This window comes from Myotis myotis, unplaced genomic scaffold, assembly GCF_014108235.1.
Source record: "Myotis myotis isolate mMyoMyo1 unplaced genomic scaffold, mMyoMyo1.p scaffold_m19_p_13, whole genome shotgun sequence".
Classification (NCBI taxonomy): Eukaryota; Metazoa; Chordata; class Mammalia; order Chiroptera; family Vespertilionidae; genus Myotis; species Myotis myotis.
In genome coordinates, this window is record NW_023416317.1 from 8,162,125 (window position 1) to 8,188,048 (window position 25,924).

At 46.8% G+C, this 25,924-nt stretch overlaps 1 protein-coding gene across 1 annotated transcript in view; it reads left to right on the top strand.

Moving 5' to 3' along the window:
* Positions 1–14,929: 14,929 nt before the first annotated feature.
* The window catches only part of PRICKLE2 (prickle planar cell polarity protein 2), a 157,916-nt gene continuing 146,921 nt past the window's right edge, over positions 14,930–25,924 (top strand). The window contains exon 1 of the mRNA XM_036331660.1: positions 14,930–15,199. The gene's annotated coding sequence lies outside the window, so the exon portion shown is untranslated. The remainder of the gene's footprint in view (positions 15,200–25,924) is intronic.

Genomic DNA, 25,924 nt, shown 5'->3' on the forward strand with positions numbered 1-25,924 from the left:
CTAGGTTACTAGTAGCTATAGCTGGAGGGCAACTTTGATACTGAAAGTTAACAAGGGTCCATCCTGAGGCCTTTGTGAGTCGGTTCCTTTACCGGAGGCACTAGGCTAGGGAGCTGTAAGAGAGTTTTGAGCAGGAAATGAATGACATGGTCAGATGGACTGTTAGCAAGATCATTTCAGTTCCAATATAAATGGGATTGGACTGGGCTGGGAGTGAGTAAGACTGGCACCACCGCCCAGGGGAGAGGACAGTGCCTGGATCCAGGAGTAGCGGCAGGAATGGAGACATGAACACAGTTGGGAGGCATTTAGAAGCTTTGGATGTAGAGGGAACGGAAGGATTTAAGGATGACATCTGGCATCTGATTTAGGAGTCGGGTAGGTAGTTCTGCTGAAGAAGAAAGCTTAGAAGAGGATGATGCAGCCACGGCGGACACGGTGATCATGTGCCTGTGGGACTCCCAGGTGGAGAAACCAGAAGGGAGTTAGGACCCATGGGTGTGAACCTCAGGAGGCCTCTGGGCCGGAAGGGAGGCCGGAGTTCACCAGCACTCTCTAAACTAGCACCTCTGCGCCCTGCCCATCCTCTCTCTCCTCATTCGACTTTATTTTGCCCCTCAATGCTTATCGTTTCATTTGCTTATTGTCTTTCTCCACCACAATGGGATACAAGCTCCATAAGGGCAAATCCTGTGTCTGTTTTGTGCACTGTCACATCCCCAGCAGCTAGAACAGTGCCTGGTACTGAGCGAATCAGCCCGCCGATGGGGTGATGGATGCCACGGGGTAAAGAGCGGGGTCAGAACCCCTGGGAGGATGTGGAAGAGCATCCAGGACAGAATCTGGGAGGACTGCACTGCAAGGAAGGGAGGGAGAGAAGACGCCTCCATAGAAACCTGAGACGATGCCTCCTTTCTTTGCTCTGAAGCTCCAATGGCAAAACATTTGGAAAGTTCAGCTTCCCAGGAAGAGTGGCTGTTGGTGATGATTTCTGGAACAGCGAGAGAATAGAGCTGAGTAGATGTGCTTCCGTTTCTTTGTCATTTCTTTTGTTGTTATTATTTTTCGTTTTTCTTTCCTGCATTAAAAACAAACAAACAAACAAACAAAAAAAAACAAGGCCCTGGCCCCGGTAGCTCAGTTGGTTTAGAGCAGGGGTGGGCAAACTTTTTGACTCGAGGGCCACAATGGGTTCTTAAACTGGACCGGAAGGCCGGAACAAAAGCATGGATGGTGTGTTTGTGTGAACTAATATAAATTCAAAGTAAACATCATTACATCAAAGGGTACGGTCTTTTTTTTTTAGTTTTATTCATTTCAAACGGCCAGATCCCGCGGGCTGTAGTTTGCCCACGGCTGGTTTAGAGCATCGTCCTGATCCAGGGGTGGGGAACCTTTTTTCTGCCAACGGCCCCTTGATATTTATAACATGATTCACGGCCCATATAAGATTATCAACTTAAAATTTAGCCCGCTGTATTTGGTCAAACATTTAATTAACTCACCCCTAATGCCCTGGCAGGGCCAGATCAAATGGTTTTTTGGTCCTTATATGCCCATGGGCCGGACTTTGCCCACCCCTGTAACACCAAGGTTGCAGGTTTGACCTCTGGTCAGGGCACATACAAAATTCAACCAGTGAATGCATAAATAAGTGGAACGACAAATCAATGTTTCTCTCTTTCTCTCTCTCAAATTCAGTAAATAAAAAACTTTTTTTTTTTTAATTCAGCCAAATGCAAGCCTGGTGAAGAGGGAGCACTGTCAGTGCATTTGATCCAACTGGAGGCAAATTGATTTTATTTTGCAGGCCAATGGGGACTACTTGGTAGGGGCTTTCATTCCAGCAGACTTGTGTTGAGAAAGGATCTGAATCCCTTCCAGGCCCTGCTGGCGAGAGCACTGTGGTTATTTCATGGTCTTTGCTGTGGCAGCTGGAGCTGGGTGGTAACAGAGCTGGAGAACATTGACTGCCCTCACCTAGAGAATCAGTGCTATGAGTAATAACGTCCCAGAGACACCCTCGTAGCATGCATTTACCAGTGTGCATCCTGCCTTCCCAAGACCCTGGGACTCGGCCTGGTAACGTGTGGGCCTCTGGTTTCATTGGCACAACTCACTGAGGCCAGAGTGAAGGTGGACTTTTCAGCCTGAGTTTTATGCCACCCAGGGAAACTGTGATTCCATTGCTTACAAGCTCAGGCTCTCAATGTTTTCCATAATTATTTATTCCTTAGCCTAGATAACTCTGAGACAATCAACCCCAAGCGTTGCAATCATCAGTCATATTAATTGACTTGCTGCTGATAATGACAAAAATGAGAGGCAACTACACAAGGCTGGGTGGGTAAATGTAGGTCCCAGGAGCTCTAATTCTAGAATCCACCCTGGAAAGAAAGCCGATGGTGAATGCTTTAAACAACAAATAGATTTTTTAAGTGTTCAGTTATTTTGAAATTTGAATTCCACAGTGAAGAGCAAGCTGGTCATTAGGGATGAGTGATGCCGTTGGATGTAACTTCTTTTAGTTAACCGTTTCCACGTACTCCTTTACTTGTGCTCATCATTTTCCCAGAGAAAAGTGAAGGTCTGAAGTCCTCTTGCTGCCCCTCCAGAGGCGGATAGAATATCTAATGGACAATGCTAATGCAAAGCTCCCTCTTGCCAACCTCCCAAATTGGGTCTCCTAACTAGGAGAATAAACTCCAAGCCCAGTAGCTGGAAACTTCAAGCTTACGTCCAGATGGGATGAGCAGCCAGAGAGCGGAATGCAGTTTTTGGCTGGCGGTTCACAGTAACTGATTAGTCACTTGACCCTAGGAGCTAAGTGAGACATCACCGTGACTTGAGAGTCATCTCCATCTGCGAGAGTGATGGCATGTAAAGAATGATTGAAATGAAAATGGTTCTTTGAATGCTAGCTAATTGCTCCAGGTCATAGTGTGAAGTTTGGCAGTGGTATACAGCACCTCTTCTCCCTTCGTGTGGGGGTGAGTTAGGGTGGGGCCCATGGCCAACAATCAGTGATGATTTACTGAGTGTCTACACTGGGCTGAACACTGGTATAGGCACCGTGAGAGACTCAACAGATCCTTGAAGAGATGCGCTGACTTCTTAGTGCTGACTTTTTTAGGGGGCAGGGCAGGGCGGAGCGAGGGGAGGAGCAGACAAAAGAGCATGCAGTCATTCAGGAAATAGTCAATGGGAGGCAAGATAGTACCTCATCAACACGAGATGTCACAAGAAGATGAGGGCTTTGGTCCGCAGGATCAGCATGAGCGAGTGGTGATTTGAGGAAACTTGCAATGGCCTGGCCTGGTCTCTGGGCACAGTGGGGAGAGGCTTCATGGAGGAGGAGGGTTTAGCTGGACCTCGGAGGATTGTGGGATCAACGTTGTATTCGTTTGCTATTGCTGTTTAACAAATGGCCACAGCCTCTGTGGTTTGAAGTCCCGGCCTGGTGTGGCTGGCTTCTCGGCTCAGGTGCTTAGGAAGCTGGCGTCAGCATGGTGGCCATCTGTGTTCTCAGCTGCTCCTCTTCCTGGCTCATTCAGGCGATCGCCAGAATGGTGGTGGTGGGACTGCAGTTCCTGCCTGCCCTGCTGGTTCTCTACTAGAGGCCATGCTCACTTTTTAGGTCCTTGCCACGTGGCCCCTCCATCTTCAAAGCCAGTGACTGAGTCTCCCTCACAGCAAACGCCCCTGGCCCTTTGAATCTGTGTCTCCAGGAAGAGCCCAGACTGTTTTAAGGGCTAATGGGATTAGGTCAGGCTCACTGAGGATAATCTCCTTATTTTAAGGTCAACTGTTTTGGGACCTCGGTTATAGCTACAAAAATCCCTTCACAGCAGCATGTGCATTAGTGTTTGATTAAAGGGCTAGGAGAACATGTGTGCAACCCCAGGGCCAAGAATCTTGGGGGTCATTGCAGAGTTCTGTCTGCCACATGGTGAGATAGAAGGCACCCAAATTAATTACCCAACTAATGGCTTCTAATGTGCATTGCGCCTGCAGGCAGGGATTGGCGGGAGGCCCTTTTAAAGGAAATGAGCTTCAGAGTGGCCGGATGCTTATTTAGAGTTTGCGGGGCCCGGCTGACTGGCTGGTTTCAGGATACAGAGACAAGCCACCTCACTGTACTCCTTTCAGCCCCTGGTCCTTTTCTTCTTTTACACACACCTTCAAGCTTTCCCGTTCAAGCTTTCCCGTTAGTCTAGCCCAGGGGTAGGCAAACTTTTTGACTGGAGGGCCACAATGGGTTCTTAAACTGGACCGGAGGGCCGGAACAAAAGCATGGATGGAGTGTTTGTGTGAACTAATATAAATTCAAAGTAAACATCATTACATAAAAGGTTACGGTCTTTTTTTTTTTTTTAGTTTTATTCATTTCAAACGGGACGGCTGGTCTAGGTTCTCAAAAGGATGGTCCTGCTGCTCAGGGCGTTCGGCACTATCTGAAGATACTTCTGGTTGTCATAACCAGGGCGGGTGCTACTGGCATCTAGGGGGTAGAGGCCAGGGATGATGCTAATACCCTACATGCATAGGACAGCCTCACAGCAAAGAATTATCCAGATCCCAGTGCCTACGGTGCCAAGGTTGATTAGCTCTATGAAATGTCTGTCTGTCCTGCCCCTCCTGGGTCTCTTGCCAGCTTCCATAACTTTGCTCACACTGTCGCATCTGTCTGACAGTACCTTTCTCCTTGTCATCTCCCAGATTCCTGCTCGTTCTTAAGACGGGCTGCGAACACCCCTTTCTTGTGCTGGCTCAGTCCTCTCCCTCCACTGTTCCCGAGCACTCCCCCGGCCTGGGCTACGCATCTATGTGATACGTGTGTGTATCACATAGATCCCTCTCCCACCAGGCTGCGAGTGTCTTGAGTGAGAACTGTGTCCTTTTTATATCTGGGCGCCCAGAGCTTATTGCCATAATGCCTTGTATATAGTAGCTACTCAGTAAGTGTACGGTGGACAGTTGGGTGGATAAATGTATAAGCACATGAAAAGTTCCTAGGAATCCATTATGATTAGTTCTTGGTGTCCTCTCTGCCTTTCTTTTTTAAAAAATATATTTTTTATTGATTTCATTGAGGAAAGGGGAGAGAGAGAGAGAGAGAGAGAGAGAGAGAGAGAGAGAGAGAGAAACATCAGTGATGAGAGAGAATCATTGATCAGCTGCCTCCTGCACACCCCTATTGGGGATCGAGCCCACAACCCGGGCATGAGCACTTGACCGGAGTGGAACCCAGGACCCTTCAGTCTGCAGGCCGATGCTCTATCCACTGAGCCAAATTGGCCTTTCTTCTAAATATCTCTCATGACTAGGGTCAGATATGCTCTATATATTAGCCTGAGTGACCAGTACGTGTGAGAAGGAAGCTGAACTGCCCGGGTTTGAATCCCATCCCTGCCACTTGCACTGTGTTCCTAGGGGCAGGTTATTTAATTTCTCTGGGCCTTGGTTTCCTCCTCTGAAAAATGGGGACATCATAGTCCTACTACAAAGGGCTGCTGCAAAGATGCAGGGAGTTCATAGAAAGGCAGAGTGGGGGAAATTCCCATAATGCTTCCTTGTTTTCCAAATGCTTGACTCATGAACTTCCCAAGAAAGCCCGGAGATCAGATCAGCAGGCTGGAGGTGGCACGCCCTCCAAAGCAATGTGCGTGAGGGCACAGGACCACACCAAGAAAGAGATGCCAACATGTCGGCCCAGAAAATTGAAATGCTGATACCAGCCTCTCATGTCCATACGAATTACCTCGCCTAGGAATGCACTGAAGAGCTTGAGAGGTGTTGGTTTCCTTGTGAACTAACTGGAAAGCTTGCCTTTACAATTTGGGAGTGGCCAATCTGAGGTAATATAACTAATATTTTTCCCCTCCCAGATGCAACGAAAAGATTCTATTCAATCTTTAAGTATCATTCATCCTTTAGAAAAAAATACAACTTGATATAATGGAGAAAGCATATATTAGTTTGGTTTTGGGAAAACATGAAAATACAAGTTCGAGGCCCTGTCCCAAACATAATGAAGATGAATGGCCCTGGTGGAGGCACGGGAATCTGCAGAATTGACAGCTTCCCACGTGGGTCTTATACAGACAGAGTCCAGCGATGGAAACTAATAGACTAGATGCTACATAGTATTAGGGAACAGAATAAGGATCCACATTTCTGCATGCATAGAGGTAATCGGCTGAAAGTAAAAATAAAGAAATGAACAGACCTGCACTTGGAACCAGAGACCCAAGCACCCAGGTGGAGAAGAAAGTAGCCATAGACTAGGGAGAGTTTGTGGAGGGGGAACACCCTAAACTTAAACAGGTTTTGGTCAACAGTTCCATGAGAATCAAATTAATATGACATTGGAATCACCGTGACAGAAACAGAAGGGCATAAACTCAGTGTGCCCTGGTTAATCACATGGAAAGGTTTTCATTCATAAGAACATTTTCAAACACACTCAAAAGTAGAAGAATAGTACAATAATCCCCACATAATGGATTTAATTATCAAAATTTGGCTATATGCGCTTCATCTGTTTTTTTTCCTTTTGTCTAAATTCCCTCCCTCCCCCTCCTATTCCCACCTTCCTTCTCTCTTTCCTTTTTTCCTTGTAAGTATTTTACAGAGAATCTCAGACATCATGTGGCTCTAGCCTCCTGTGCCTGCTTCTCTGAAAAGCACGGAGGTTTTCACATGACCACGTCTCACTAACCATGCTTTTGCGTGGCTGGCATGTCACAGGCGTGGAAGCCATGTCCCATGAGGAGCAGTTAACAACAGGAGGGTGACAGAAGACAAGGCTTGGGCTTGGGAGGATGTTGAGTGGAAGAGTTGGCTGCGCTGGTTCTTGGTGACCATGCCAGTGGCATGTTGGCGGCCAGCTCCCTGGAGCCAGCTGTCTGGTGGTGAACGGAGCTGCCCAGGAATGTTCCCTCCCGGAAGGGTGGGTGTGGGACACAGCAGGAAGGTGTATTCTGCTCACAGTAGGAACGTTTATCCTGTGCTGGCGATGGTGGGTGCTTCAGATGCTGTGAGGAAGGCAGATGCAACCCTTTGCTCGGGGATCTTCCTGTCCGCAGCCCTGTTTTCCAAAACGAGACATGGTTTTGGGTGGTACCGAGTTCATAACTCACATTGAGTTACACAGAGTTTTTAAAAATCATCTTTTCAGTCTTCTATGCTTTGTAAGCACAGAAAGAAGAGCTCATGGGGGGCTAGAGTTGCCACTTCTCCAAAACTTGATCCTCTCCCTTTTTAGTGAAGAAAGAGCTGCTTCATGGGTGTGGTCGTTTGCAGACCTAAGTAACGATTTTTTGAGTAATTTATTGAACATCTTTACAAAAATAAGTAAGCTAACAAAATATTTAATACAGAAAAAATTAAAATCACAGTGATACTACAGATGGCTTTAACTTTGTTTATTTTAATCTGTTGTTTTTTTGTATTTGCTTACAGTGAAATTTGCTCTTTAAGTTACAGTTTCATGAGTTTTTACAAATGCACACTGTCATGTAACCACTCTCGCAATCAAGATACGGACCGGTCTGTGTTTCTCTCCTGCTACTCAATTGCACCTCCCAGCTTAGCCCTTGCCAACAACTGGTCTGCCTTCTGTTGCTATAATTTTGCCTTTTCTGGAGTGTCAGGTACTGGAATGATACATTAGGCAGCCTTTTCAGCCTGGCTTCTTACACCTAGCATAATATGTTTGAGGTTCATCCATCTTGCTGCTTATATTCATTCTTTTTCATTGCAGAGTAGGATTCCATTGTGTGACTGTACCACGATTTGTCCCATTCATTATACATAATAATATAAGGTGTATTCCATATGACAAATAATGAACATGATATTTAGTAAAAGCATATTTGTTAGAAATCCTGACAGTGGTATGCAAATGAGTGTGTCTTGGAGGAAAAAAGTAATCTGACCAATTGATGTATCGAAGAGTTGTTTGCATTGGGTCAGCTTTTAATTTTTTTTTCTACCCAAATTTTCAACAGTGTATTTGGTTGAACTATAAATAGGCTTCCTGTCATCTTAAGTCAGAACTTACCTTTTGGAGCATCAAAGAAAACCTGGTGTTCTCTGGAACATTCTTTTCAGATTTGAGTCATTCATTCATTTCTTCCCTCCCTCCTTCTCATACTCCTTTTCCTTCTCCTCATCCTCATTCTCATATTCTCGTTCCCCTTTTCTTGCTCTCCCATCCCTCCTCCCGAATATGCCATTGGAATTTATGTAACTGAATTAATTAGACCTATTTCTCAAGGAGTTGGTTTTCCATAAAATTCACTTTGTAGTTGGCATGACAGAAGAGCTGGCATATCAGTCAAATGCTACAATTTGTTCTTTGTATCTGAATCAGGCTGGGGGTGGGCTTCCTGCTTATCTCTTGTCCGTTTACACCAATTCGTCCTTTGCAGTGAGCGAGCCCGGATTCTTTGTGATTGGGCCGGGTGATGGTTGTGTGTGTAGATGGGGTGTGGAAGCACTTACAGGGACAGCCCTATCTCCTTAGTTACTGTTACCCAGTCCCCAGGATATAAAGTGTCTGTATGAAAATAAATAAGGGCCTTTCTTTCCCTTTCTTTGGCTGCTGATATCTGTACCATTTAATAGAATACAGTGATAAAAATCTTTGTCCTTTCTTAAATAACGTGTTAGTTACTATTCTATGTATTTATTCATTTTGTGTTTCCAAAACGTATTCACTTTATAGACATTCCCGTCACCCGAAACGTTTTAAATCCATGAGCATACTGAATGATACACGTTTAATATAATCTTCTGTGCGTCCGGGGGTGCGCTTTGCAGCTAAACGGCAGACCAACATCCATGATTTTCTCTGTTTAGCCAGTTTGCTGCAGAATTCAAAGGCTGCTAAAGGATTTGAGTGGATATCTTAAAAGCTCATCAGAAATATTCCAAGCTATAGGTTTTTTTCTCTCTCTCAGCAACATTTCAGATCTGGAGGTTCTCCTCGGTTGCCCCTGCTAGAGTTGCTGAATTTAAAATGCCACAGGGAGAAAGAAAGACCTGTTCTGTTTCCTCATCTGTGGAAGCAGGGGGCTGGGCTCCATGGGAGATGTCAGATTCCCGGCTCCAGTGCTGCCAGTCCTTCTCCATCCACCTGACAGACATGACTAATCAATCACAGCATCCCTTCTGCCACGATGTACCTCGGACTTCTTGTCAAGTCAGCACTCCAGGAAGCCACTACTAATCAATCAGTGTTCGCCCAAGAGATGGAATCTATTTGTCCTTCTGAAAAAACGATGCTGTTGAATCTCTAGAGCAGTGATGGCGAACCTTTTGAGCTCAGTGTGTCAGCATTTTGAAAAACCCTAACTTAACTCTGGTGCCGTGTCACATATAGAAATTTTTTGATATTTGCAACCATCATAAAACAAAGACTTATATTTTTGATATTTATTTTATATATTTAAATGCCATATATTTTTGATATTTATTTTACATATTTAAATTCCATTTAACAAAGAAAAATCAACCAAAAAAAATGAGTTCGCATGTCACCTCTGACACGCGTGTCATAGGTTCGCCATCACTGCTCTAGAGCAAACTTGAGATGGCTTTTAAAGGCTAGAGCAGCGTTGCCTGGTGAGAGAAGAATGTTGGGGGGCATGGGCATTAAGTGCAGAGGATTTCTGATCACTACCTCTTACGCTGCTTGAAGGCAGGCACCGTGTTTTATTCATGTTTTTTGTTGTTGTTTTTTTTCATATTGAACCCGCCTATAAGGCAAACCCTTTTTCATAGTAGACATTAGGTAAATGTTTGTTAAATGCTACATGGAGGAATGCGTGGAAAGCATGTTCTTGGCCAATTCTTTCCTACGATTGCACAGTTCAGAGTTTCTTCCAGAGGGCAGACAACCCTTGCCATTATTAAATTTCATCTACTTTAATTCAGGCCATCCCTGCATATTGGCCCGATTGCTTTGTGTTCTCGTCTGGGAGCATTGGCAGAGCCCAGCAACTTGGAATCGTTGGTTGGACTTTACGAATTTCTTCCCCATCCATCATCTCAGTCATTCACAAACCTATTGAGCAACACTGAGAGGGCCCATCTATCCCTTCTCTGCTAGGCTGAATCCTTCCAACTTGATTTTTGGTTGGAAGTCTGAAGGTTCAATGATATAGATAGAAAGTTTGTCACAGTTTGGGGACTTAAAAGTGGAGATAATCACACATTTGACACTTAACATATGCAGCCTTCATTAGTTATTTTGGGGGGAACTGTATTTTAAGTTCCTTTATGAAAAGGACCAGATCTGTTATCTCTTTATGTTTTGATAGCATGATAATGTACTTTTCAGGGTGGATAACTGAGTAAACATTCCATACTCCTCAAGGTGGTTTTATGAAAACACGCTGAGGCCTCTGTCTCCTTCAGCTTCTAGAAGAAAATTGACTTTTAAAACAAAAGGCATATTTTTTTTATTAATGCACTGCATTTCATCTAATAATAATACTACTTATTCGTTTAGTGAAAATCAATTCACGGGCCAGGCCTTTTGCTAAATGCTTTTTATATATATCATATATGTCATCCCTAAACCTCAAAACAGCCCAAGCCTGGTGAATGAAGTTCATTTTACAGATGAGATGAATGAAACTTAGAGAAGTTATGACTTGGCAAAGTCAGGGCAGTCAGTGGCAGCCCTGGGCTTTAAAGCGTCTTCCCCGAAGATCCCAGCTCCCTCCGTGCTGATGTCACCTCCCCCGGGAAGCCTTCCCACGGTGCCACCTCTCCTGCAAGGCTGGTGGAGATGTTCTTTCTGTTTCACAGCGGTTTACACTCGCTTATTATGACTCCGCAATCCGCGGCGGACTGTCTGTCTGCTGCCTTCACCCTCGAGTAAGATTCTTGAGGACAGGGGCTGCGTTTTATTTTTATTTTTCTGACACTTTAGTTTGATGTCTGAATGAATACATCTTTCCCAGGAGATCTCTGCCACTTTGCCTGGGTATGTGGGCACCATAGACAGTGTACAGCTAGGCCTTCAAGGACCTCCTGTAGTTCAGAGTTCATTATACAGGGAACGGCAGAAGTAGGTTTACAGTTGTTCCTATGGAAAAGAACACAGTGATTAATAAGTAATAATAAAAGTATAAACTCTGTGTGCCACATACTCACAGCTGTACACCTGCTTTTGCCTCAGCCTGTATTTGGGGGTGGAAGATTTGGAGACATACAGCCCAGCCCAGCCCTGGTGGGGACAGAGCGTTGCCTCTCTTCTGCACACTCAGAGCCTCTGCTTACCTCTCTCCCTACTTTCCTGTTTCATTTTCCCTCACCTCAGTTTTTTATTAACTGTACCTTTATGAATAATTAATACATGCAGATGTTCTTATGTTTATTTCTCCTGCTCGAGATGCTTTGTGCTTCTTGAATCTGAGTATTTATGAGGATTTTAAATTCTAGAAATTTCTCAGCCGTTATGCTTCTCCTCATTCCCTCTGTTCTCTCCCCCTGGGACTCCTAAGAGACATATGTTGGGCCTTCACATTCCAGCCTCCATATCGATTAACCTTTCTTTTAAAATGTTCAGCTCTTTGTCCCTTTGTGCTTCATTTTGTGTAATGTTCTGAGATCCGTATTTCTCTCTTCAGCAGTAACTAACCTTCTGTTTAACTTAGCCATCGAGTTCTTAATTGTAATGGATCTGTGGGGAGAGATAGATGTCATATCTTGTTCTTTTTTAGAAGTTCAGTTCTAGCTTTAAGATTTTTCATCGTTTTAAACTTGATTTCATGTTCTTTTCCAGAATGTTTTATGGGCCCTAACTCTTAGCCTCTGGTCCTCACTTGTGACTCGTGACTTGCCAGTTTCCTGGGTGCTGTTCCTCGGCCAGCCCGCGCGTCGGGTTATGGAACCGGCTCTCCAGGGCACTCGTTCACTGGCTTCTGTAAGGCATTCTTGCCATATCATGAACAGGACCAGACCAATTTTTATATTAAATTTTCAGGTACAACTGCCTGGTTCTGACTTTTGTTATTAGTATCCTACTCTCGAGAAAGGCATAGGACTAGGGTTTCTAATTCTCAGCTTAAACTTTTTCCTCCTCCATAGAACACAGGTACAGACAGATAAGACATGCTGGGCTAGTTGGCAATTTTTCTAATCTATTTGTTCACTGAGAGTACAGCCCTCAGTGAGTGTTCTTGGATTTCTGAAGAGGTCTCCTGTCAACTTTCTGCTTCTCCTTGTCCCATGTAAGGCCTTATCTTCTCTCCTGCATGGGCATTAAAACCCTAGCCCCTAGGGAACCAAGACAAACATTTCCCCTGCTGCCAAGCACTTTCCCTCTCCCTCATAGCCATAGTGAAGTTACATGCTTACTATTCTTGTTTTCAGTTCCTTCTTTAGTTCTACCTCCTGGGACTTCTCCTTTCTTTATTGCGTGTCAGCTAAGCACTAAAAGAATTTTTGGTTTATTTTATCTATCATATCTATGTGTTTGAGGGTTGGAGTTTTCAGGCTGTCATCATTTGCCATCTTGCCAGAACTAGGCGTTTATCATGGCAAAACACTCAAATAATACACAAGGATATATAATGAAAGATTAGTCTCCTTCCCATCTTAGACTGCCTAGTTCTTAAACCACCTTGCCAGATCTAATAACCTTTACCTTTTTTGTAGGCATAGTTCTAGAAACGTTTTACACATGTATACAGCATACATATGTGTACACAGTATGTGAAGATTTGTGTATGTAACCAGGGATACATATTACCTTCTGCACTGCACTTAGCAATGTACTTTGGAGTTCATGGTTTATCAGTGCACTGAGCTCTGGCTCTTTCTTTTCTCATGATTGTATCATATGCCATGGCATGGATGTAGCATCATTTATTTAACCCAGGGGTCCTCAAACTACGGCCCGTGGGCCACATGCAAATACAAATATTGTATTTGTTCCCGTTTTGTTTTTTTACTTCAAAATAAGACATGTGCAGTGTGCATAGGAATTTTTTCATAGTTCTTTTTTTTAAACTATAGTCCGGCCCTCCAACGGTCTGAGGGACAGTGAACTGGCCCCTGTTTAAAAAGTTTGAGGACGCCCGATTTAACCATTTCCCCTATTTTTATTGGATCATTGTTTTCCATGACTTAAATATTATAAACCATTCTACCACAGACATTCCTATAAATATGTCTTTGCTTGAGTATCATTTAACATAATTCTCTTTGTCTACTCTCTCTCTTCTCCCTCACCTTGTAATGGTCAATTTTATGGGTCAACTTCACTCCTCTAAGGAAGGCCTAGAGAGCTGGTAAACATTATTTTGGTGTGTGCCTGTGAGGAGGTCTCGGGAAGAGATTAGCATTGAATCAGATTTCCTACAGAAGACCACCCTCGCCCATGTGGGTGGGCGTCATGCAATCCTTGGGGGGCCCGAGTTGAACAAAAAGGCAGAGGAAGGTCCATTTGCTTGTGCTGAGACATCCATATTCTCCTACCCTGGGCATCGGCCCTCCTGGTTTTCAGGCTTTTGGACTGAACCTGGGGTTTACACCACTGGTCCCTGATTCTCAGGCCTTCGCACTAGAGCTGAATTCTATCACCAGCTTTCTTGGTTCTCCAGTTTACAGACTGCACACCATAGAACTTCTCAGCCTCCATACCCCATCACCATGCACATCAATTCCTATAATAAATGTATATCTATATCTTTATTTCTATATCTTTATATGTACATATCTGTGGAGATATAGATATATAGACATATTCTATTGGTTCTGTTTCTCTGGAAAATCTTGACTAAAACACACCCTGATCCCCTACTATGATTTCCTTGTGGTCAAGGTCATTTGTCTTTCACTGGTGACTGCACCACTTTGCATGGGTCCTGGCGCTGAGGTGGCATTTATTTCATATCTGTTTCATGAATGGCTGTGTACTCACCAAGAAGCCATGCCAGTAGTCAGAACAGTCCCAACCTCCAGCAAATATAGTTTGATTCCAGTCATAACATCAGTTCCTGACTGAGCAGCTCCTCTCATCCAGAGGTGAGCTAGTGCCATCTTTGCAACAACCCTGGGCGATGGGAGGTTCCTCGATCATGCTCCACAGACAAGGAAACTGAGGCACAAGTTAAGGAGGCCATATTTGAACACAGTTTTGTCGGAAAGGAACACCCGGCCTCTTGCATACTGCCTGTTAATTTACATTGGTATTGTCACAACTAACACGGGACATATTTCTCCCTTCCTTCCTCCCTCCTTTCCTTCCTTCCTTCCTTCCTTCCTTCCTTCCTTCCTTCCTTCCTTCCTTCCTTCCTTCCTTCTATCCATCCATCCATCCATCCATCCATCCATCCATCAACATATATTTACTGAGAGCTCACAGTGTTTCAGGCAGGGAGTGATGATGGATGAAAACATCCCTGCTCTAGTGGAATTTACAGTGTAAAGGAAGAGAGAATTATTGCAAGAAAGTAAAAGTGATGAGTAACTGGAAGGGGAATAATAGGGGGGTTTAGAAGCACATAGCTTGGAGCTCTTCCCAGGCATAGAGGGTCTCCAGCTCTGTGAAGAATTGGATGTGCCTTGAAGGATGAGTGAGTTGTGGGGAGGTGGGTGGGGAGATGAGGCCTTGGTCCCGCATGTCCCTGTCTTCCTCATGTGCTCTGCACCTTACAGTCTTGCTCTTCAGCTCCTGCCAGCTCCCAGGACCTCTGTGCAGGGGCCAGAGAGCCTGTGCCCTGCTTCTGCAAAGTGCCTAATACCCACCCCACCCCCATATCAGCCCTTTCTAATTTTAAAGCAGTAGCTCCCTTGATTGAAATCTCAATTTGGGAACAGGTCTAGGATTGGCCTGTGGCTCAGAGCTTTCACCAATAGGCAGAGCCGGAGGTGGGGAGGCGTCCCTTTAAGCAGCCCAGAGGCAGCCTGAGAGCTTGGAGCTCCTCTCCCCAGGACCTACGGTTCTTCTGGACCCGGAGCTGTGCAGGGCGCAGCTGCCACCGCCCCTGGAATGTCACCCCTCTTGTACGGAGCCCCTGAAGGGCCCCCCCTGGCTTCGGGCAGTTGTTGGCCCACGCCCTGCTGGGCTTCTTAGCCTCAGCCGCACCCCGGCCCCGGGTCTTCGGACCCTTCCGGGCTCACCCAGGTCCCTGGCGGTGGAGGCGCCGCAGCGGCGAGCAATGCGAGGCTGAGCCGGGTAAGTGGCCCCGCGGCCCGGGCGCACGGAGGAGGGCGCTGGGGCGCATCTGCTCCTGGTTTTTACCACCCTCCCAGGGAAAGGGGGCCTTGAGCTGGGAAACTGCTGCTGGGAGGGATGCTCCTTGCCACAGAGACTGGACGGTCCTGTGCTCCGGGGAAGGGACCTAGACCGAGGCATCATTTTGGCTCTGCCAGCTTTTGCGCAGCCACGTTATTAACCAATAATAGCAATAATGATATAATCAGGAGGCGGGGATAATGATGTTATTGTATTAAGACGACTTCAGAGGAAACACTGAAACTTCCCAGAACTTGCTTTTCTAAAGTTTTTATACACCTACAATTCATTTTCCTCAAATAGTTTAAATTATATGTTGCTAATGACCTACTTATTTCTCTGGCACTGTCAAACTATTTTTAATGTCTTCAGAAAGATCTAGTTTAAAAAATTATTTACATCTCCCCACACTCCTTTTTGCTTATCTTCCTATAGCTTTCCAACTGCATTCCTTCTCTCGTTGGTAGATTTGTATAATTACGAAACTGGGTTTGTTCATTTATTCTCTCTGAGTAGGGGGTGGAGGCTGGGGAGGGACCCCCCCCCCCCCCCCCCCCCCCCCCCCGGTCTCCTGGTCTTCCTGGCGCTATGTGAGGGAGCCTAGAGGAGGAGAAAGCCATTGGGGTGTCCTTAACCGGGCCCTGGCTCTCCCAGGTCAGGACTGGGATCCTATAAATCTGGGGTATCTGGCAGTTGGATCCTGGGAAATTTTAAAACCAAAATAATCCATAGGGCATGGAGGGGGGTTTATTAGACTATGTGGTTCCAGCTTCCTGCCCCCACTCCAGTGTGTGTGTGTGTGTGTGTGTGTGTGTGTGTGTGTGTGTGTGTACCTAAGCCAGAAGTTGAAAGCCCAATGCAGAGGGTCAGAGTTGTGTGGTTTTTTGTTTTGTTGTTTTTAAGATGAGGCAGCTGGAAGAAATACCTTTCAAAATTGGAGCAAAGTCTGATGCACGGATTGCTAAACTCCATTTCTACCCCCATGAAATTATTTTGGCTCTTAGGGGCCCTCCTTTTGCTGGGCTGGCCTGTATGTACACTTGTTTAGATGGTGTGAATCATCTGTATACTTTGGGTTCCCTGCTTTCTGCAAACAGATGTTTTTATCTGTGCAACTGGCTGAGTAGTTAGAGAGACGAGCATGGCCTGTCCGCACAGAGAGAGCAGATAGCACTCGGGAGGATTTGGGCCTTTCCTTCTCAAACCATCAACTGCCAGATCTTCCCAGCTGTGAAGCAATTCAGATAAAGGTGTCAAGTGAGCCTAGCAGTGAAGAATTTATATGTGCAGCTAATTCTGCTCATTCTACAGTAAAACCTCGTCCCATGGGACCAGAAAAGTGGGGATGGGCTTATAAAAATGATCCCGTGTTCTTAGTCACTGACTCCCCAGCCCCCCTGGCTTTCTGAGAACCTGCCAGGAGAAACTGTTGACTGGATGGAAGTTTCCCGAAATGCAAAACAGAAATCAGTACAAGCACTCCTTGAGCGACTTCTCTTTCTGCGTGGAGGAAAAGAACACTTTGTTAGAACAACAAATCCTGGCTGCTTTTCAAGAGCAGAAAACAGCCCTTGTTCTGAAGGCAGATTCGTTCTGAGAGTGTGAATCATTTGGTTTAGGTTTTTATTTTTTTCTCTTGCGGTAGAGGCTTGGAGATGATTAAACGTCCTGTCTGCAGGAAATTACCAAGAGATCCGAGCATTTTCCTGAATCAGCCTCAGATGGTACACAGCTTTGGGTGTAGTACAAGCCAGCTCTGTTACTAGGCATCTCTCTGCACGGATGTCTTCAACCTCTCTCACCCCCCAGGGTTCTCCATCAACAAGCCTTTTATTTCTTATTTTTGGACTCCCATTGAAGAAACTAAAATAACTCTCTCATTCCCTTCAGAAGCTTTTTAAGGTGGAACATATTTTGGAGACAGTTTTATCGAGCCTACTTCCCCGTTGGCCTCCTCCCACTGGCCTCAGCAGGAAAAGCTCTTGGCTCCTTTTGCCAAGTTTTCCTTTAGGCCGGATTGTTATCCTCAGGGGCACAGATGTCTTGAGGAAGGAGCGTTGCAGAGGTTTGCACTAGTGCTCACCAATTTGGTGATGACATTTGTGGTCTTTGTAGAGCCGTTTGCAGAGAAGGCAAAGTGGTGCTGTGTTGAGTTGACCCCAGCGTGCATGAGCAACGTGGAGAATGGGCAATGCAAGGACTCTGGGGGCAACGAGGGGACAGCTCTGCTCTGTGCGGTTGTGCTTGCAGGGCCTGCGGTGTTTAATAACTTGGAAAACGGAGTCGTAGAGATGCTGTGCTCCCCACACTGGTTGGTTCATCTCTCCTGAAAGGTGCCCACTCACCTTAAGCACTTCCTACCTGTACAATCAAATCGGCGAGCTCTGGGTAAATACAGTCTCGGTGTGATGTTTTGGTGTCAGTGAGAGGAAGCAGAGGGAATAATTTTTTAGCTGCCAGAACACAGAATGGTAATCCTCATTGAATATAATGAAACTTTATGGAAATCATATTGAGAGTTTAAATGTAATGCTCCAGAGAATGGTTTTTGTTGTTGTTGCTATTTTTTTTATTTTCTCAAACACTACCTGGCAAGGGGTTCTTTTTCAGGATACTTAGCATTGGGTTACCTTGCAGATGTTTGGGGTGACCCTGTTCTTTCATAACCTGATGCTCTGTGTGACAAGCAGAGGAAGACTCGTTTTTAGCAAACATTGTATCTGACGTCTTCCAGGAGAATGGCAGGTGTAGGGGTGGCGGAGGGAACAGGCAGACACAGGCACCGTGGGACTCAATGTCTGGGAAAATCCATGGATGATTTCCCTGCACATTTAGCCCAGAGGCCTTTGAGAATTGCTCCACAGTGACATTCACCAGCCAGGCTGTGCATGGAAATCCTTGTCCCTGTCATGAGGGCCTCCCCCTTCACAATGCGCCTTCCCAGGCAGGATGCCAGCCCACAGGGGGAACGGGGGGGGGGGGGGGGGAGGCGGGGCAAGTGTACATGATACTGCTTATCACATCTCTGAAAGTTTGCTTCCTACTCCTATTTGTTTAAAAAAGAAAATAAAAAGTATGACTATTTGATTTATTGTGAACATTTGCAAAAGATGACTTTGCATTCACCTATGCTGCTGTGATTACTTACTGATTTTCTTTTCATTTTTCCAATGATGGGCACTCAGTTTAGGCTTCTGAGGCTGAGCAAATATCTACTGAGTTGGATTCCAGATAAATTCTAATTCTGAGTGGTAGGATGTCCAGCCTGGAGAAGAGGTCTTATATTTGCATATTATAAACTAGAGGCCCAGTGCATGAAATTTGTGTACAAAGGGAAGGGGGGGTCCCTCAGCCCAGCCTGCACCCTCTCCAATCCGGGACTACTCAGGGGATGTCTGACTGCTGGTTTAGGCCCGATCCCTGCAGGATGGCGCCTAAACTGACAGTCAGACATTCCTCTCGCAATCCAGGACTGCTGGCTCCTAACTGCTCACCTGCCTGCCTGCCTGATTACCCCTAACCACTCTACCTGCTGGCCTGGTCACCCCCTAACTGCTCCCCTGCCTGCCTGATCGCCCCTCACTGCCTCTGTTTGCCGGCCTGGTCACCCCCTAACTGCTCCCCTGCCAGCCTGCCTGATCGCCCCTAACTGCCTCTGCTTCGGCCCCTGCTACCGTGGCTTTGTCCAGAAGGAAGTTGGACATCCAGAAGATGTCCGGTTGACCTGGTCTAATTAGCATATTACCCTTTTACTAGTATAGTAACAAGAAGAATGATAGCTATTAACTTACCGAGTTGTTGCCAAGCATAGACTTGTCTTGTGAATCTTCCTTAGACTTTCCTGTACCTGAGAATGTCCTTCAGGGTCTGTTTCCATAGGTCTGGAACTGGCATCTCAAGATCCATCCCAGGTGGAACCCTGGGTTCTGTCTTAAGACACACTTTGCTTTTTGTTCATTGCAATTCAAAGTCCTCACGCTAACCCTGTGGAGTGCGTGCCATCATCATCCCTGTTTCCCAGATGAGGAAGGCTAGGCGCAGAGAGGTTCAGTAACTTCCCTGGGACACACAGCTACTAAGTGGCCACTCGGGGCCTGAACCTGTGACGGTCAGACTCCAAAGTCCATGTGCTCAAACTTATGCTCTGGGTAGTTGCAGGGTGGGGGTGTCTTCTCGTTACAATTTGAACCTAGTGCCCCCTCACTCAAGTCCCTCTGCTGAAGGGCCGTCTCCATGATGTGGCATTCAGCAGGGCGGTCCGTGAGGCCCTGTTATGGGGTTCGCTGTGGCAGAACATAGGGAGCTGCTCAGAGGTGCGGGCACCAAAGTTCATACGCGAGTGTTTCATCGCCTGGGGTTCTCACTGATGAGCGGAGACACAGTCAGGTTGATTTCTTTGTGAGGTCCTTTCAATTCCTCAGCTTTCGGGATCCTTCAGGCAGCTCTGCCCCTTCCGTGGGTCCTTCCCAGCTCCCAGGGCCACCTGCTTTCTTCCTGGCCACATCCTTCCCACTGAATTCTCCCACAAGACCAGCGGTTCTCAACCTTCCTAATGCCGCCGCCCTTTAACACAGTTCCTCATGTTGTGGTGACCCCCAATTTCATTGTTACAAATTGAACATAATTAAAGCATAGTGATGAATCACAAAAACAATATGTAATTATATGTGGTCTTAGGTGACCCCTGTGAAAGGGTTGTTCAACCCCCAAAGGGGTCGCGACCCACAGGTTGAGAACCGCTGCACAAGACCCTTCCCAGAGCACACGCTCAGAGGTGGGGGCCTTTCCTGACACCATGACTGAGGCCACCTGCAGTCCCTTCTTCCTCTGGCTCCAGCCTGAGCTGCTCCCGCCCTGGCTGGGTCCCTGCAGGCAGCAAAGGCAGGGGCAGTGCTGGGAGGAGTGGGCAGAGGCCACAGGGTGTCTGCTTTAAGCCTCTTGCTTGGTCCTCCTTGGTCTGACCTGATTCCTCTTGCCCTGGCACATGGACCGGGGCCGGTTTATCTGGCTTAATTGCTGCAGGATGGACGCAGAACAAACCACTTAACCTCAGGAGCGTGGCCTCCATTACCTGTAAAATGGAATGTGCGTGTCAGCCCTTCCTTCTGTGGGTGTGAGTGACATGTGTCCGTGGAAGCACCTTGACTTTGTTCGAACACATTTTGAAGACGTGATCGTGTTGCCTTCTAGCAGCGGTTCCCACCCTGGGTTCCCGGGAACCCCTGCTTGGCGAATTGCTCTTCCAAACAAGAAAGCAAAAAAAACGGTTCCATGCGTATTTGGGAAATGCTGGCAGGTTAGACGCTCTGGGGCCTGGAGTAGGGACAGCTGTTTGACTTGACTGTGCATGTCCCGTGCCATGTGACCCAGGAGCTCTGCAGTCTCGCATGTGCATGTGCTGCAGAGCACACCTGGGGAAGCTGCTGCGCTTCCAGATGCTGTTCCCACCACTTATTTAGGTGTGTCACTGACATCCCTGAACCCTGGTTTCCTTCCCTGTAAAAGGGTACAACAATGGCCCCTCCCCTAGAGTGGGAGGGACGTAGAGGTCACCATCTACCTCTCAGGAGCACGTGTCTGAATGCGCGGCTCCCTCCTGTGGCTCTTCTTCCTTCTGTGGCTTCTGTGTCCCACCTGCCGCCTCTTCCTCCCACCACGGCGCCTCTATGACACTTTCTCCTCGCTGCCCGTCCTCCCCTCCTGGGCTCTCCTTCACGGCCTCATTTGCCTCCTCGTGGGCGTCATCAGGACACAGCTGCCTGCGGTGATGACCAGGTTTACATCTTCAGCCTGAGTCTCTCCTGAGCTCCAGACATGCACACGACTCTCTCCTCAGCATCTTCCTGGGAGGGTAAACAGGCTTCTCGAACTTAACATGTCACAAGCCCAACTCTATTTCTCTTCCCAGCCTTTGCTGGTCAGCAAGTGGCACTGCAGCCACAGACTATGAGTGAAATGTCACCAGTGCCCAGAAGCCATTCTGTGTCTCTTTCAGCCTCTGAAATCTAACCAGACCCTCACTTCTGGTCTCATAGATGCTGCCTGTTCTCATACTTTACAGAAACGGAATCACACAAGATGCACTCTTTCGTAACTTCTTTCGGTCAACATTCTGTCCGTGAAATTTAATCATTTAGTTGTATATAGTTGTAGATCATTCATTTATTTTGTTGTATGGTACGTATTCCGGTGTTAAATACATCACAGTTTATCCTTTCAATTGTTCATGGGCCTTTGGTTAGTTTTAGTTAGAGACTCTTACACGGACAGCTGTTGTGGACTTTTTGATGCGTATCTTTGGAGGGAACATATAATTCTGAGAGCAAATCCATGATACTTTGAATCAAGGGCTCTCCCATCACCATCACCCCAATTGCCTGCTTCAGGTGCTTTGCAGCATGAAGAATTTCTCATAATCAGGATCATGACCGATTTAAAGAAACTGGTACCCTTCCCTGGCCTACCTGACACCCTCCTAAGCCATTGGCCAAGCCCATGTTTCCCGATGTGTTGAAATCTTTTGAACCACCACACCTTCCAGAATACTTTTCCCGTGGCTTGCTTGCAGCAAGCTGGGACTGGATATGGTAGTTTCAAAGAGTCAACACCCAGCCAGAGACACAGCTCCACCTCCCAACATCCCACTCGGGCCCCCCCACCAGTGCCAAGTCAGCCCTTTCTTCCCTGACTGCCTAAGGAAAGACATGATGGGCCATAACTGTCCCTCTCCTGCTCCCTCTGGGGCCTCCACTGAACCAATCCTACACCCCATCTCATCATCCCAAGCCTGGTGTTTGGACAACCCAATGTTTTACAGATTAGAACGTGCCGACCTGAAGGTTGTAGACACTGGATGGAGGAAGGAGCTGGCACAGACTGGCAGAATGATGTGGGCATGAACCAGAAACTTGGCACCTTTGCCTAAAATGGTTGCGAGCTGCTGCTTTCACTCCGTCATATAATTTTCCTTTAGTTGGAAGGTTGGGGCTCATGCTTGAAATGCTCCTAGTTGAACTCTTCACATTGAGTTTGGTCATGGATGAAGCATACTACCATATGGTGAATGGTAGAATCATACTTATGACTTTGCCCAGGGTTCCATTAATTTGTGCCAGATGAGCAATTTATACATGTTAAATCGGGAATTAGCTGGAGAAACACAGGATGGATATCTATCCTTTGTTGTTGTTGTTCTTGTTCGGTGACCTGAAAAATACATCTGTGCCAGGTGGAATGGGAGGGAAGCATGGGAAACAAAGCATCGTCAGTGTCTTTGTTGTGTTCTCCTGTTTATTTGTGATGCCTGGTGACCAAGAAGTAGGAAAGAAAGTGGGGGTGCTTCAGAGGAGTGAGGTTAACTCTGGAAGTTTTCATTTGTTCAAGCCAACAAAGAATGAAGCCATGCTTTTTTCATGGAAAGGAACAGATAACGAGGCAGCCTCAGGGCCAGACTCTTTTGGAGATTCCATGACAGGAATAGCTCTCCTTCTTGTTCTGTGTGGCCAGTTGTATTTGGAACTTTTCTGTATCCTAAGTCAACAGATGTTTTCTGTCCAGAGCCAGATAGGAAGCATTTCAGGTTTGTGAGTCAAGAGACAAAAATCAAGGACAGCATGGTAATTTATAACAAAAAACAGATTTTCCCAAAAAATTTTGACTATCAAAACTGTATCAAAATATAATAATAATTAAGTATAACTCAATTTTGTAATACAGGTCTACTGATAAGAAGGGAGTTCTTTTTTAGGGAGTAAGGATGAGAGTTTCGGTTCCCTACCATCAGATTGATTGCCAATCTTCATCTCTAAAAACGGGTGGTGGGCCGGATTTGGCCTGCAGGCCATCGTTTACTTACATTATCGCTGAGCTTGTGCATTGTTAAGCTGGGCTGCACAGGACAGAGAAGAACTCGCCAGTGGCACAAATGAGTTAGATTTATTCCTCTCCCCGGGAGAAGTTTAGAGGTGACTGTGTGGGTTGCTCCGGCAGCTTCACTCTGTCATAGTGACCCAGGTTTCATTATTCCTGCCCTGCCATCTCAGCATGTGGCTTCCTTTCTTAGCTGTTTCATGGCCCCAGTGGCTGCCACCAGCCCTGCATTCATGCAACAAGAAGAGAAAGGGGAAGGAGCACCCATCTACTCTTTTGTAGGAGGCATCTCGAAGTCCCACCCAATCCTACCACCCTCTCCTTGACCAGACTCCTAGGCCAGCTCGTGCCCACTGCCGTGACTGCACGTAGATCTGCAGAAGAGGCTGGGAAACGCAGTTGCCTACTCCAGCTGTTGGTGTCTCGGACCTCAGCGAGAGTCCTGCTGTGGGAGCAGGGCAGATGTTGGCATAAGTGACTAGAGTCCTCTGCCACAGGTAACAAGGGCAGAAAGTGAGTCTTGCAGAGATGACCGTCTTCCCCAGGGCCTTGTGGGAGCAGACTGTGATTTGGGCCAGGTTTGTCCAACTCAAAAGTCTCCTCTCCCCATCCTGTGTCTGTCCTCAAGCACTGGGGAGGGTAGGTGTGAATAATATTAGGGATGAGCTGCTGGTGACTTGTACCCTTGCTCCTTCCAAAGATGTTCCCGAAGTACCTGTAATGAAGGAGGACAGCCATCACCCAGCAGTGGAAGGCCCCGTGAAGGCTGGACCAGGGCACATGGCTGCAGTTGAAGCTGAAAGGGGGCCTCCTGCTTTCCTTAAACATTAACGCACATGTTGAGTTTCTACCCAACCTTCTCTTCAGTCACAAAGAACAGGAAACAAGTGCGTGGCCACCAGGCTCAGAGGAGCGTGCTGAGAGAAAGCTGGCAGCCTTGTCCTCAGCCCACACACCTACCAAGCTGCATGAAAGGAAGGGTGTGGGAGCTAGAAAACAGGCCTGGCTGTGAGGCCTTTAACTGCTCACTACTATGGCTTAGAATTCAGCCAACCAGGTTCACAGCTTTGTATCCTAAAATGGGAAGCTGGGGGAAGGTAGATATGAGGTTTTCCTTCTATGGACTACTTTACATACATTTACATGTGTATGTAGAAGGAATCTGAAACCTCATATCTCTATGTATGGATATGTGCATGTATATATGTGTGCATGTGTGTATATGTGTGTGATATAGATATGGATATGTAGCTATTAGAGCTCTTCAGTGCTTGCTAAGGAGCAAATAATTTATCTCACAGCAGTCCTTTGAGGCACCATCATCTCCATTTTGAAGATAAGCAAGTACGATGTGGAGAGGTTAGGTAACTTGCCTGAGAACACATGGCTGAGAAGTGGAGAGCCTGGGCAATGGACTTGAGTCTTCACTTCAACTCTGCTGTTCCTGACTCTCATACTAAGCCACCTGGGAGAGAAAAGCTGTAATAACCTTTCAGCGAAGCACAAGGGATTGCAACTGAAGGAATGTACATTTTGACTCAGGAGGCGGGGTGGGTGACTTTGGAGCTGGACTCAGAATGCAAGGGCCATGTGGTTGGGAAGAACGGAGAACACTGGGAGATTATTGTTGGTCAGATGTATAAGATACTATTGTAATACTAACTAGCCCTGGCTGGTCAGGAGGCGAGCACTGCATCCAGGGCCCCGTCTTCTGTCCCCTTCCTCTGAACCTGACCATGGCCGTGAAAAGAGCTGGTCCTTGTTCCTGAGCTGGCTTCTGGTCTGGCTCTGTTTCCCTCTTGTCTGCCACTGAGGGACAGGACAAGCCTCGTGCCAGAATATGACTCGCATCCAGTTTTGATGGTCTGGTGGAATCGAGTAGTTTGTTCCCATTTCTACTGTATTCCTGGCTCAGTTTGCCTACACCTAGCTGTGTGTTAGTGTAAGGGAATAAAGCTCATAAATAAAAGAGGAGGTGAAAGTAGGTTTTAGTAATGAGGCTCCTGCTTAATCGCATCAGTAAGCTAAGGAAAGGGCCATTAAATATTTATTGAACTGTTGCATCCACGTTTCACTGCGCCTGCTGCGGACCAGGGCTCTCTGGAGAGTGCAGCAGCTCTCCACCCAGCGCGAGAAGACAACTGCGGCTGCAGAAACATCCACCTCTATTCTCACCCCCCTCCCTCCTTCCCAGCGCCCCAAAAAGACTGCGTTAATAATCACCAGTGGCTCGAGGAGACTTTGTTGACATTGAAAAGAGTGGACAGGAGTGCAGGCGTGGAGGGGCACCAGCAGGCGCGCACCATGAAATGCTCTCAGAGATCAGCCGGCAGCTCCCATGCACATTCCGGGCTGCCCTGCATTTTCCCCAAGGCCACCGTTTCTTGAGAGTTTTGTGCATGATTAGTTTAAACTTGACAAACCACAGTAAGATGTAGGTCCTTGGTTCTTCTCTTTTCTCTTTCTTCTGGGTTTAAGGAATTCTAAGCGGGGCTGCATGGGCCTGGTGAGTGCCGGTTGCATCAGCAGACCCGGCACTGGTCTTGTGGTCACCTTCCAAATAAGGCCTGCTGTAGGTACCGCCACCACAGCGAGGTCATGAGCTGGTCGGGGGTCAAGTATTCCACATTCAAAAGCAATTCATCATCTGGAGTAGTGGACTCGGGTGTTATTTTTAGGCCAACCTTTTAATTCATGTGGCATGCGAGAGCAGTGTTTCTCACGTGAACTTGTGGAGGGTGCATGGAAGAATAGCCAGGGTAGGGGTGGAGCAGCGGCGGGGGTAGGCCTCCGAAC